We start from the raw sequence: 12,185 nt of genomic DNA on the forward strand, positions 1-12,185 counted from the left end.
TAAATGAGAAAACCCATTATTGGGACGTCTCCAATAACGAGATTTAACACTCATTAATGTTAAAACCATTGAAAATCATAAAAGCATTTTCAAAATTTTAGTTCAAAGTTTTATTATCAAGGACAAATCAAAATACGAAATCATTCGCCGATAAGTGCAGAACTAGTTACCAGACGTCTCCAATAACGAATCCTGACAACGAATCAACGCCAAAACAAAACGGAAGCGAAAGGTCAAATGCAATTATTATAGAAAAATGGTAAATCATTTTTCAAACTTACCAAAAGTCAAGTTTTCCAAATATAATACAAAGTTTAACAATGAATTGAAAAGTTAACTCCCAATTTAGAATATTGAACCAAAAGTTTACTCAAACTAGATAGAATCTATGCAAGATGGAAGACCACTCGGGAACGCGGAGTGCAACTCGCGATAGGGAACTCGCAACCAACAGACCAAAAAGAATTGAACTCTTGAAGGTGGAATTTTTGGATGAAGTCAACAAAGATGTCAATGAACAAGACGCTTTAATCAGAAAGTCAAATGAGTTCCAAAAAGGCGAACTCACTAGAATAAGCCAGAATAGGAAGAATGACAATTGTCGGAGATCGGAATTAGGAAGATCGGTACCTCGAGAAAGGTTCACTCAATTTCCAACCACAGAGTCATCCTACTAGGTCCTCCGAACATCAACAGGGCAACAACCAGAGGCCACACTAATCCAAAGAGCCATCAGAACCACTCAACGACAAGTCTACTTATAAGCTAATCTTTGAAACAATCATATCCTCTATAATTATAACTTAACAATTTCCCAATCAAAATGTTTCCACCAATATCCTCCACCGAACAAAATCAAAATCCAAAGTCGAAACTAGTAACAATATTATACCCTTACCAAGATTCAACATTCCCAAACGCATTCATGCTTGAAACCAACCCACAAGCAGCAAGTTGCACTATCCAATCCATAATTAGCACTAACTATAAGATAAATGGGTTCATCACACCAATCATCTGATCGGTTTACTCAAGATTCACTATCCTTCTTCCCAACACTACTCCAATTCCAATAGAAAGATTCCTCAAAGGATTGAATATAAGGTCCAAACTTATAATAACATTCCACAAACTTAGCTATCAATCCCCAATACCGTAAAGTAAGGTTCAAATGACAAACGAACAATCCCCGAACGAACAATGCCCAAAACAAATCCAAGATAACCATAGAAATACTCCACCAAGGTAAACTAATCCCATTAATCTCATCATCAAATCGAAACCAAAGTGAGTCTTATACCACCAAATCACGCAAACCTCAAATCGCAAGAAGACTACAACATTGTCATCATAAGAAATCCATCATAAATCTAGCTCTCATATTACATGGTCAAATACAGACACAAACTCCTACACCTATTCCCGACAAAAAACAAAATACAAAAATCCTCAAATCATATCCCACTAACTCTGTAAACATGGTCAACAAGGTACCAGCTATTTTTAAAGGGTGCATGAGCATGACAAGTTAGGAACTAGGGAGTCGGACCGTAAAGATAACGGTTGACAGAAATAAGAGGTACTCGAGTTAAGAAGATATCTCGGGTAAAAAGAAGATACGTAAACCTTGGCATAAAAACAGGGTTCAACGAACGCTAAAGAGAAGAAAAGGAGAACAGAAGCGGCATAATGAAAGGGTTACCGCTTAACCAAACACTCCTCAAAGCTTATGATCGCTATGATAAGGTTACATCACTAAGGTGCTCAACAAAGACTCAAAAGTCTACCAAATCGTAGGACTAACAAGGACTCCACATTGGTAGGTTTTCCTCAACTCAATTGGTTTCAAGAGCCAAAATCAATTCACCACACAAATTCATTTGTTACCATCCAAGTCCCAAAGTATCTCCTTTACAATTCTCGTCATCAAACTTCACTTGCTATGTCATCCCCAAGTACCATGCTCTAAACTCCAAGAGAAGGTTCCTCAATTATTCCCCAAGGTTCTCATTTCAAAACAAGGTAGTGACATACCAACCCCAAAATCTGAAAAATCAATAGGATCTCAAGTTTCTCTATCCTTTTACTTATTAAGGATTCCCAAAAGCGGAACTACAGTCAGCTAAAACATCATCACATCATCTCAAATACCCAATGCGACCTCAAGGTCTATAAAACTATAGGGTTAACAAATTCTTCTCAATACTAAGTCTCTCTCAACTCAAGAACTCTCAAGAGCCAACTAATATCAAATCACATCGCCAATCCATTATGGTCATCAACATCCCAAAGAGTATTCTTCCAAATTTGACATCTTAAAACTTACTTACCATCAAATTCCCAAGAAACAAGGTCTTAATTGTAACAACACTTTATCACCTTTGAGTTCCGAAAACCATAAATTGAAACTATGTTCTTTCACCTAGCAATTGGTGTCAACCATACCATTACCCTTTCTAGTTATTAAAACAAGTGCTAAAACTTCCCAATAATGTAGCTTACTCTCACTCTCACACCATACCTCAAGTAGTAATCAATACCACTCGCTAAAACCAACTAATAATCCCACGTTTAACATTTCTCCCATGGTAACTTATACGTTATCAAACCCTCATATCCAAAGTGATTATGGAAGCCAACCACAAACTCAACTACTCAGTCAATCCTATATCCTCAAATCCACCATTCAGTTTCATTCATTTTAAGTCAAGTACTAAACACTAGTACCCCAAACATAAACAACAATGTTATGTTCCATAACCTTAGTAACCAATGCAACTCACACTTGACACACCAAATACACCAATCCACATACTCTCTTTATCAAGGATCTATAGGTATAAGAACCATCAGGTATGTCTCATCATATTACCTAAGTCTTTCATCATCAAATCCTCTCAAAACCGGGAAAGGGTTAAACACCATCAATCTCCTCAAAGGTCAAATTTCCATCCAAGGTCAACATTCCTCAAAAGAAAGAGTACCTTCAAAAGGCATTAAGGGAGGATAAGCAAGGAACAAAGGACAAGTTAGAGAATACAAGAGTGACTTACAAGGAATAAGAAAAGAGGATTTAGAAGGTGGAATAGGCATTAAGAAGTAAAGAACGGGGCAAGGTACACAAAGACTGAGAAACATCCTCGAGGAAGTAGAAGCATTCTTCAAAGTTGAACAAATCCTCAATCCTCAGCAATAGGCACCAAATCTTGATCACCACATTGTTAAGTTCACGGTCATTGATCCAGGGACACAACACTCATTAAATGACAATCATCAAACATGTTAGTACCTAACAAAGAGCAATCACAAACAGACTACCACATAAAATCCTAAATCTACCCATCCTACCCATCTCTCAAGTTTATTATTTTAAGGTCAAGTTTTTTTATATTGGGGTGCACAAACGTGCGTCGGGAGCAAATATGCTCTGATACCAACTGCGACACCCTCAAATTTTGGCGTTAAATAAACACGTAAATTCTGCAGAAAAACTGACAGGATATGTTTGTAATTGGTTCAACTAGACAAAACCTGTAATTTTTAAAACTTTTCTAAACCATTCACAAACATTTCCAAGAGGAGGGTGCCAAAACCTGTAAATACTAACAAACTAATTTACATAACTATGCTAAAGGCAAGAAAATTTAGAGATACAAACCAAAGTAAAAGAGGGAGACATATGTCCCTTCAAAATATAAACATAACCAAAAGTCTAAAGGTTTACTACAAAAATAGTCAAACTAAGTCCAAGGTTCTTTTGCTCACTAGCTCGTCTGTGTACCCCATTTAATCATCTTCAACCTGTCAATCGCATTTTATACAAACACGAAAGCCACAATTCAGTGGGGAGTATCTTCGAGTCCTCCCAGCCACGAAATGTCATATTTAATGTAACATGTAATGTAACATGTAAACAACATGATAAATAATTCAATTATCAAGTATTCTAACATATAATCACTAAACTGACCAATTTAAGCTATCATGTGAAACATATAACAAACAGTAATCCAAACTTTATCAATTGTAACCGGCTTACATCTCACCTATTACAATTCATAAAATCACCATACAAGAAAGGGCAATATATCAAAGACAGGCATAAGTTCTTAGTACGGTCAATAGTCACTCAGTAACTCGAGTCTATACCACGAGGTAGGGAAGGTAATCGAACCGGTATCTTGGCTCAGAGGTTCTATCAAAACATGGCCAAGACACAACACAACCCTAGCCTAAAATCTGCGCAGACCTAGACATGCGGATACACACCACCGCACCCAAGACCCACAATTTTTCTAAAACAAAGTGAGTACCCTAAGGAGTCCACCAAAGGGTTGGCTAGTACTTAAGCTGACCACTTACTATCAAAATAAGTAACGAGGTCATGCCCCAACTTGGATATAATCCCAACAAGTCAGGAACACAAAGGCTATTAAGCAGTGAACATATACTCGTCAAAGACTATAAAGACCTATCTATGACAAACACAACAACCCGCAAAAAGTATTTAATACCAATACCATTTCTAGCAATATTAACAATATTAAAGGTTTCGGGGAATCTAGGGCCGTTTCTACAATATAAGAAACTATTAAATTCAACCAACAACACATGTGAACTAAGACTTAATAAATGGCCTAAAACAAGAAAAAGGCCGATTATCCAATTCATATAAAATTTCATCCAACCGAATTTTTACCCGCAACCCCGATCTCCCGGACAGTCACGGGTTAAATTGCGGTCGACCAATCACACAATTGATCGACATCGATTGATCAAAGGGACCAAGGCTCGATTTTCGGCATAATCATCCAAACATTACAATTATCGCTATAAAATTCATTTTGAGCCTATTCATTACAATTTCATTTTATAACCTATTCTAACATGTGTCAACTACCAAAATAAACATAATTTTTACCATCAACATAATTTTTACTACTAATATGATTCATTTCAAAAGATTACCCATTTGTTACTTATACTAATTATAACATTAATAAACCCGAAATGACAAATAATGCATGAAAAACGCGAAACAAAAGCAACAAAGCTAACCGGGCTAGCCGTGGCGGCCGCACGAACTCTGCCGGGCCTGGCCGCCACCCCAACCCTCCATTTCTCCATTTTTATTCAGTTTAACATTGTCTGAAGCATCAATTAATCATTCCTATACTAATATGTTAACTTAAACTAACAAAAGACATGAATTAGACAAGAAATTAACCCATATTAACATGTGAAATAAACAATTCAATTAATAATCACAAAATCAAACAAAAAGCAAAGAATGTGACGATTATTCGTCGAGTAACTCGAAATATGTTACCTTTAGCAACAAAATGAGCAATTAGCACCTTGAACCCAAACCCTAATCTGCCAACTAACCACTATCTTCAACAATATACGAGTCCCCAAACTCGTCTTCCAAACCTTCACCTAAATAAACAATAAAAACACAACAATAAGCACAAAAATCGAAATATGCCCAAATTCGTCTTAAATCAACATCAAGAAAACTGAAATTAAAACATACTAGGATGTAGATCTTGAAGAGAGGATTCCGAAAATATAAATTTTGCGAAAATCGGACTAGAAACGAAGAAATTATGATGAAATTACGATTGTAAGATAATTTTCTTTTTTTTTTTCTTTGAGGATGTCGGTCAAGGGATCAAAAGAAGAACAAAGAAGTGCTAGGAAGAAATGATAAGGAGGAAAGGGGAGGGTGCCGTGGAAAGGGAGAGGAAGAGCGGGATGAGACGGAATTTTGTGAGTCGGTTTTGGCTCGTTACGACGATAATTAGAACCGCTTGTCAATTGCAAATTCCGACAAGACCAAAGTTCTTAAACACGAGATTACAAGAAAATTGAGTACTCATATGACCCATTTCCAAAATCGTTTGCCCAATTTTCAAAAGAGTTGTCATTTTTTTCCCGATATGCCCTTATTTCGAAATAAAAGGTTTTTACACGGTTTAAACTATTTTTAAACATTTCGAAACTATCAAAATAAATACTTTACTTCAAAATATAATAAAATTATATTTCTTTAAATTATTATTACTTCAAATACATTAATATCAAATTTTACTTGATTAATAAATTACTTCCGCAATATAATAATGGTTCGAAATTACGGGGTGTTACAGGGATTTCTGGAGAAGTAACTGTCTCAGCTGAAGAAGTAGAGGTAGGAGATGTAGGTGGATCTCCTTCGAACAGGGCGTTCTCGTAGTAGCTTGACAGAGTACTCAGCTCTTCCTCTGTCGGTAATACCCTTTGTGATCGTCTCAACTCGCGCAAGGATTTCTCGATCTCAGGATTTAATGGTACTAGCACCACCCTGTGACCTGCGCATAAGAAGAAACTACAAAAAGAATATAAGAAAAGTTTAAGGAACGGGAGTCCCTTAAACTAAAGAAAGACTAAATAAAAACAACTAAAAATTAGAACAATTGCCTCCCCGGCAACGGCGCCAAAATTTGATACCGTCGTGAGGTGTCAAAAATAAATTTATAATCTCCAACTACAACTATAGCTAGCGGCAGTCGGGTCGAACCACAGAGAGGCAGACGTAATTTCTAGTTGTTTAAGTTCGGTCTAAGGTAACAATGAGGTGGGGGTTTGATTGAATTGGTCTATAGCTAATGAGCAATAAAATAAAGTAAACTAAGCAAACAGATGAAAACAAGTATAAAAGGGGGTACTAGGATGGTCGGTTCGTTATAGCTTCGGCGGCAGCATACTAAACAGGTCCAAATTGAACACATGTGAGGCGGGAAATAAAGAGGTCCTCTCAGTCCACTCTTAACAAATAGCATCTTTCGATCTCGCTATAGGTCCCTAATATCACTAATACTAACTTTCGTCCTGAAAAGTGATTTACGGTCTAAACTTTACCTATCTTTCGATCTCAGCATAGTTTAGTCATTTTAATTGGTGATCTAGCAACTGTCCCTATCTCTCGATCTAATGGGTCAGTCATATCCTAAGCATTCAACTAGTCGTGTGCACTCGATTCATCGAATAAAGAATTTAAACAATTAAAACGAAAATAAAACCTCACGTGGTCAGTCGATCGACCGGGTAGGGTGGTCGATCGACCAACACGCGAATCAGGCCGTGTTCATTATATTGCCGCCTATACTATAATTCCCCTACATCCTAGCACAAACTATTTAGCTACTCATACTAAGGATGATAACAACAATAAAACTAGGGCATAAAGGTAATGAATTCATAATTAAAGCGGTAAGATAAATAATTAACATGCAACGATAAAACGGTTTCGGGAACCTAACTAGCAATTCTATACTAACAACGAAATAAAAGTGAATCGAAATAAGGCAGAAGAATAACGAGATTGCAGAGGAATGATTAAGAATAAGAACGAAATTCCAATGCTAAAACAATATTCCGAACCCTAATAGAAATCGAATATTCTTGTGTAAAACTTAGATAAAAATCGGATCAAAACTGGATGCAGATCGATGTTCTAGGTTACGTTATATAGCAAACATACGTAACACTTATTATCAAAACCTAAACATAATGGGCTTCAAGTTCCTCGATCTTTTAATTCTCGTCTGGGATAGCAGCTTGGTCGATCGACTAAGCATGGCGATCGATCGATCGCTCTTCGATGTCTGATAGTTTCGGAACCGCAGTTGGTCGATCGACTGATGGTAGTGGTCGATCGACTGCTTGAGCTGATACTTGACTTCAAAAATCTCGTGGATTTGTCTTTTGGGCTTTGAAATGCGCACCAAGCTCATTCCTCGAGTCAATACTTCACGTCAATTGCAATGCAGGATAGTCGGGGACGGATTTAGCTCAATTTCCGTTGAATTCTTCACATTTCTGCAATAAAGTACAAAAACACGAAAGTAGACGGAAATGGGGGAAATGGTAGCTTAAACTACACAAATGAGCTCTGAAATCCGTCTAAAATGAGGTGCAAAACATCATATAAAAGACACGCATCAATACGCAAGGATGGTATCTCTAGCTCGACGGGTTGTACAGCTTCCATGCCGTAAGTCAAATAGAAAAGGGTAGCCCCAGTGGGCGTCCTAACAGATGTACGATATCCCCATATAGCAAAGGGTATCTTGCTCGGCCAATCTCGATAGTTGTCAATCATTTTCTTGAGAATTGTGACAACGTTCTTATTTGCTGCCTCTACCGCGCAGTTAGTCTGTGGTCTGTAGGGCGAAGAGTGGTGATGCCTAATCTTGTATTTGGCTAGCAATTGCTCAGTCTCAGCTTGGAAATGTGATCCATTATCACTAATGATCTCATGTGGGCAACCGTATCGACAGATGATGTTGTTTTGTATGAACTTTGCCACATTTTTAGCCGTAAGCCTAGTGTAGGAAGCCGTTTCTACCCATTTGGTGAAATAGTCGATTGCCACTAGGATGAAACAGTGACCTCCTGTTCCGGCTGGGGTTATTTTCCCGATTATGTCGATTCCCCAAGCAGAAAATGGCTAAGGAGATGTCATCGTATAGAGCAACGAAGGAGGGACGTGTTGTACATTTCCGAAGATTTGGCAATTGTGGCAATGTCTTACGTATTTGATGCAATCGGATTCCATTGTGGTCCAATAATACCCCAGACGTGTGATTTTCTTTGCCATCATGGGCCCACTCATGTGAGGACCGCATTCTCCATCGTGGACTTCTTCCATCACCTTTCGTGCCTGTGAATGATCAAGGCAACGTAGGATTACACCAAGAGGTGTTCTTTTGTATAACTCTCCTTGCATGAGAACGTATTGGGAAGCTAGTAGGCGTATAGCACGTTGTCCCCTCATGTCCATATCGGGTGGATAGGTACCGTTGAGCTTGAAATTCAGGATTGCTTGGAACTAGGGTTCCTGTGCGATTTCCTCTTCATCGGTGATTTGGTGTACATAAGCCGGCTCTTTCCGTCGTTCGATGCACAAAGGCATTTCCATCATATCATCTGGCATGTTAATCAAAGATGCAAGTTTTGCAAGAGCATCTGCAAATTGATTTTCTTCCCGAGGTAGGTGTAGATATGTCACGTGATCAAAGAATTGGGCAACTTGGTCTATTCTGGCTTGATAAGGTGCTAGGCTTTCGCTTCGAATTTTCCAAGATCCTGTAACTTGGTTGATGATCAGTGATGAATCCCCATGTACTCGGAGGTTTTTAATGCCTAAGCTCACTGCCGCTTGTAATCCGATTAGACAAGCTTCGTATTCGACAGCATTGTTTGTCACCTCGAAGTCGAGTTTGATAGCGATTGGTGTGTGCTCCCCTTCAGGAGAAATGAGCAACACTCATATTCCAAATCCTCTTAAGTTTGATGCCCCATCAAAGTAAAGGTCCCAGGAGTCTACATCAGTTTGGAGTATATCCTCGTCCGGAAATGACCAAGTGTCTATTGTTTGTGCATCATTGATGGGATTTTCTGCGAAGAATTCGGCAACGGCGCACCCTTTTATAACTTTTAGAGGCACGTATTTGAGGTAAAATTCCGAGAGCATCAAAGTCCATCTTGCTAGGCGTCCGTTGAGGACGGGTTTCTCGACGAGGTATTTGACTGGATCCATTTTGGAGTATATTTTGACGGAGTAGCTAAGCATGTAATGGCGTAGCTTCTTCGTCGCCCACACAAGAGCGAGGCATGTCTTTTCGAGTTGTGAGTATTTGCACTCGTACTCCAGGAACTTCTTACTAAGGTAGTAGATAGCCCTTTCTTCATTTCCTACAGTTTGAGCTAGCATGGCACCCATGGCTGTTTCGGTTACCGTGAGATATAAACCAAGAGGTTGATCTCGTTGAGGTGGCATGAGCACTGGTGGCTTGGCCAATATTTCTTTGATTCGGTCAAATGCCTTTTGACAATCATCATCCCACATGGTGTGGTCTGTTTTCTTGAGCTTCTTGAAGATAGGCTCACAAATCATGGTGAGTTTCGATATGAATCGACTTATATATTGCACTTTTCCCAGGAATCCTCCGACTTCTTTTTCTGTTTGAGGTTGTGGCATTTCGATCAGAGCCTTGATCTTGGAAGAGTTTATTTTTATACCTCGTTGGCTAACGACGTATCCCAGGAGTTTGCCAGACGTTACTCCGAATGTGCATTTCTGAGGATTGAGCCTCATGTTGTACTTTCGTAGCCTTGCGAAATATTTGCGAAGGTTCTCAATATGCCCTTCTCTATCCTTGGATTTGACAATCATGTCGTCTACGTATACCTCAACTTCTTTGTGCATCATGTCATGTAAGAGTGTAGTTGCGGTGCGTTGATATGTAGCTCCGGTGTTGATCAATCCAAACGGCATGACCGTATAGCAATAGGTTCCCCATTGAGTGACAAAGGCGGTCTTATGCATGTCTTCTATGGCCATCTTGATTTGGTTATAACCCGCGTACCCATCCATGAAGAATAGTAATGCGTGGTCTGCAGTATTGTCCACTAATATGTCTATGTGTGGTAGACGAAAGTCATCTTTAGGACTGGCTTTGTTTAAGTCCCTAAAATCAACACAAACCCGGATTCTCCCATCCTTTTTGGGTACAGGTACTATGTTGGCTACCCAATCAGAATACTCGGAAACTTTGATGAACCCGGCTTTGAATTGTTTGTCAACTTCTTCCTTAATCTTGAGAGCCCATTCCGTTCTCATTCGGCGAAGCTTCTGTTTTACAGGTTTAAAACCTGGCTTAATCGGGATTCTATGTTCGGCAATATCCCTGTCGATCCCTGGCATGTCTTTGTAGGACCAAGCGAAAACGTCTTTGAACTCGTTTAGGAGGTCTATGAAATCGGCCCTTTCGGCAGAGCTCAAGGTAGTCCCTATCCTAAGTTCTTGGGGTTCTAGTTCGGTTCCTACGTTGATGGGTTCGGTGTCCTCTATTACTGGTCCCCCTTCCCCTTCCTGTAGTATTTCTTTGGCTACGTAGGGAGGTATTTCGATTGAGTCTGGGTCTTGGTCATCCTCAGTATCATCGTAAACAGAATTGCACTCAAGATAACACAAAGAGTAAGCAGAACCTGATTTATTCATATTAAGGTTTGAGTAAAGTTGAAACAAAGAAGCCATCTGATCCATGGTCAGTGGCGGCAAAGGGACAGTGGTTGGGACATTTCCCGAACTACTGTGACTACTCGAGGCTAAGCTAGGAGAAACAGAGGGAATGGGGATGACGACAGGAGGAGACTCCCTAATGACTTCTCTAGACTCCGACTCTGACTCCGACTCTGACTCGAATTCATCGTCTTCTGGTTCTCCTTTGAACATCTCTCCTTCTCCAGTGGTGAGCTTGAAGAGTCTTCCTTGATTGTTGGTCCACTTGATTGATTTTCTCCATCCTTTCTGCTGACTTGCGTTGGTTTCTGTGATTAACGCGGTGGGGTTGAAGCGATCGTCTTGAAGTATCATGGTAATGATCTCATCTGCGACCCCTAAAAAATCGATCTTCTCCGAACAATAGACTAACAGCTTGTTCGTCTAAGCAAGGTGCTTGACGGGTTTTGACGGTAGGAACCGTTTCTGGAGGGATGAAGTAGCAATCGTGAAAGATCTCGATTCCGGCTAGCTTCTTCTCGAGATAATGCCAAGGCACGGGAAAGCCGTGAAAGAGTTCTAGACTTCCTTCTTCAACGAAGTACCCATTTAGGGTAGGGAGATAGGGTCGCATTTGGACTCCTACATGCTTACAGTTTTGGACTTGAGCGAGCATCTCGAGAACCTCTTCTTTGGTGGGTTTGTACCCTAGTCCATGTGGTATCCTCTTTGAGTTGTCTTCCTTGTATAGTGCGAAGGTGTTTCTTCGAGTAAGGTTCAAAGGCATTCCAGGGAAGTATCCCTGGGTTTTGAGCATGTGGTTGACCACTAAGTTGGAGTAGGGATCATAGTATAAGGGTGCCAATTCGCTTTCTATGACACTTATGCTTTGGAAGCCTCCAAGTTCGTATACGGGATCTGCAAGGACTTGATTGTTCGACTTCTTTTCGATTATTGCCTTGATGGGTGACGAAGTGATTGTCACCACTTTGCCATTTAGTGGGATCTTGATCTTTTGATGAAGGGTGGATGTTACCGCTTTGGAAGCGTGAATCCAAGGTCTTCCTAGGAGTATGTTGAAGGAAGCTTCGATGTCCACTATTTGGAAGTTAACCTTTCGCTCAATTGGCCTTGT

This window comes from Silene latifolia, chromosome X, assembly GCF_048544455.1.
Source record: "Silene latifolia isolate original U9 population chromosome X, ASM4854445v1, whole genome shotgun sequence".
NCBI classification, from domain to species: domain Eukaryota; kingdom Viridiplantae; phylum Streptophyta; class Magnoliopsida; order Caryophyllales; family Caryophyllaceae; genus Silene; species Silene latifolia.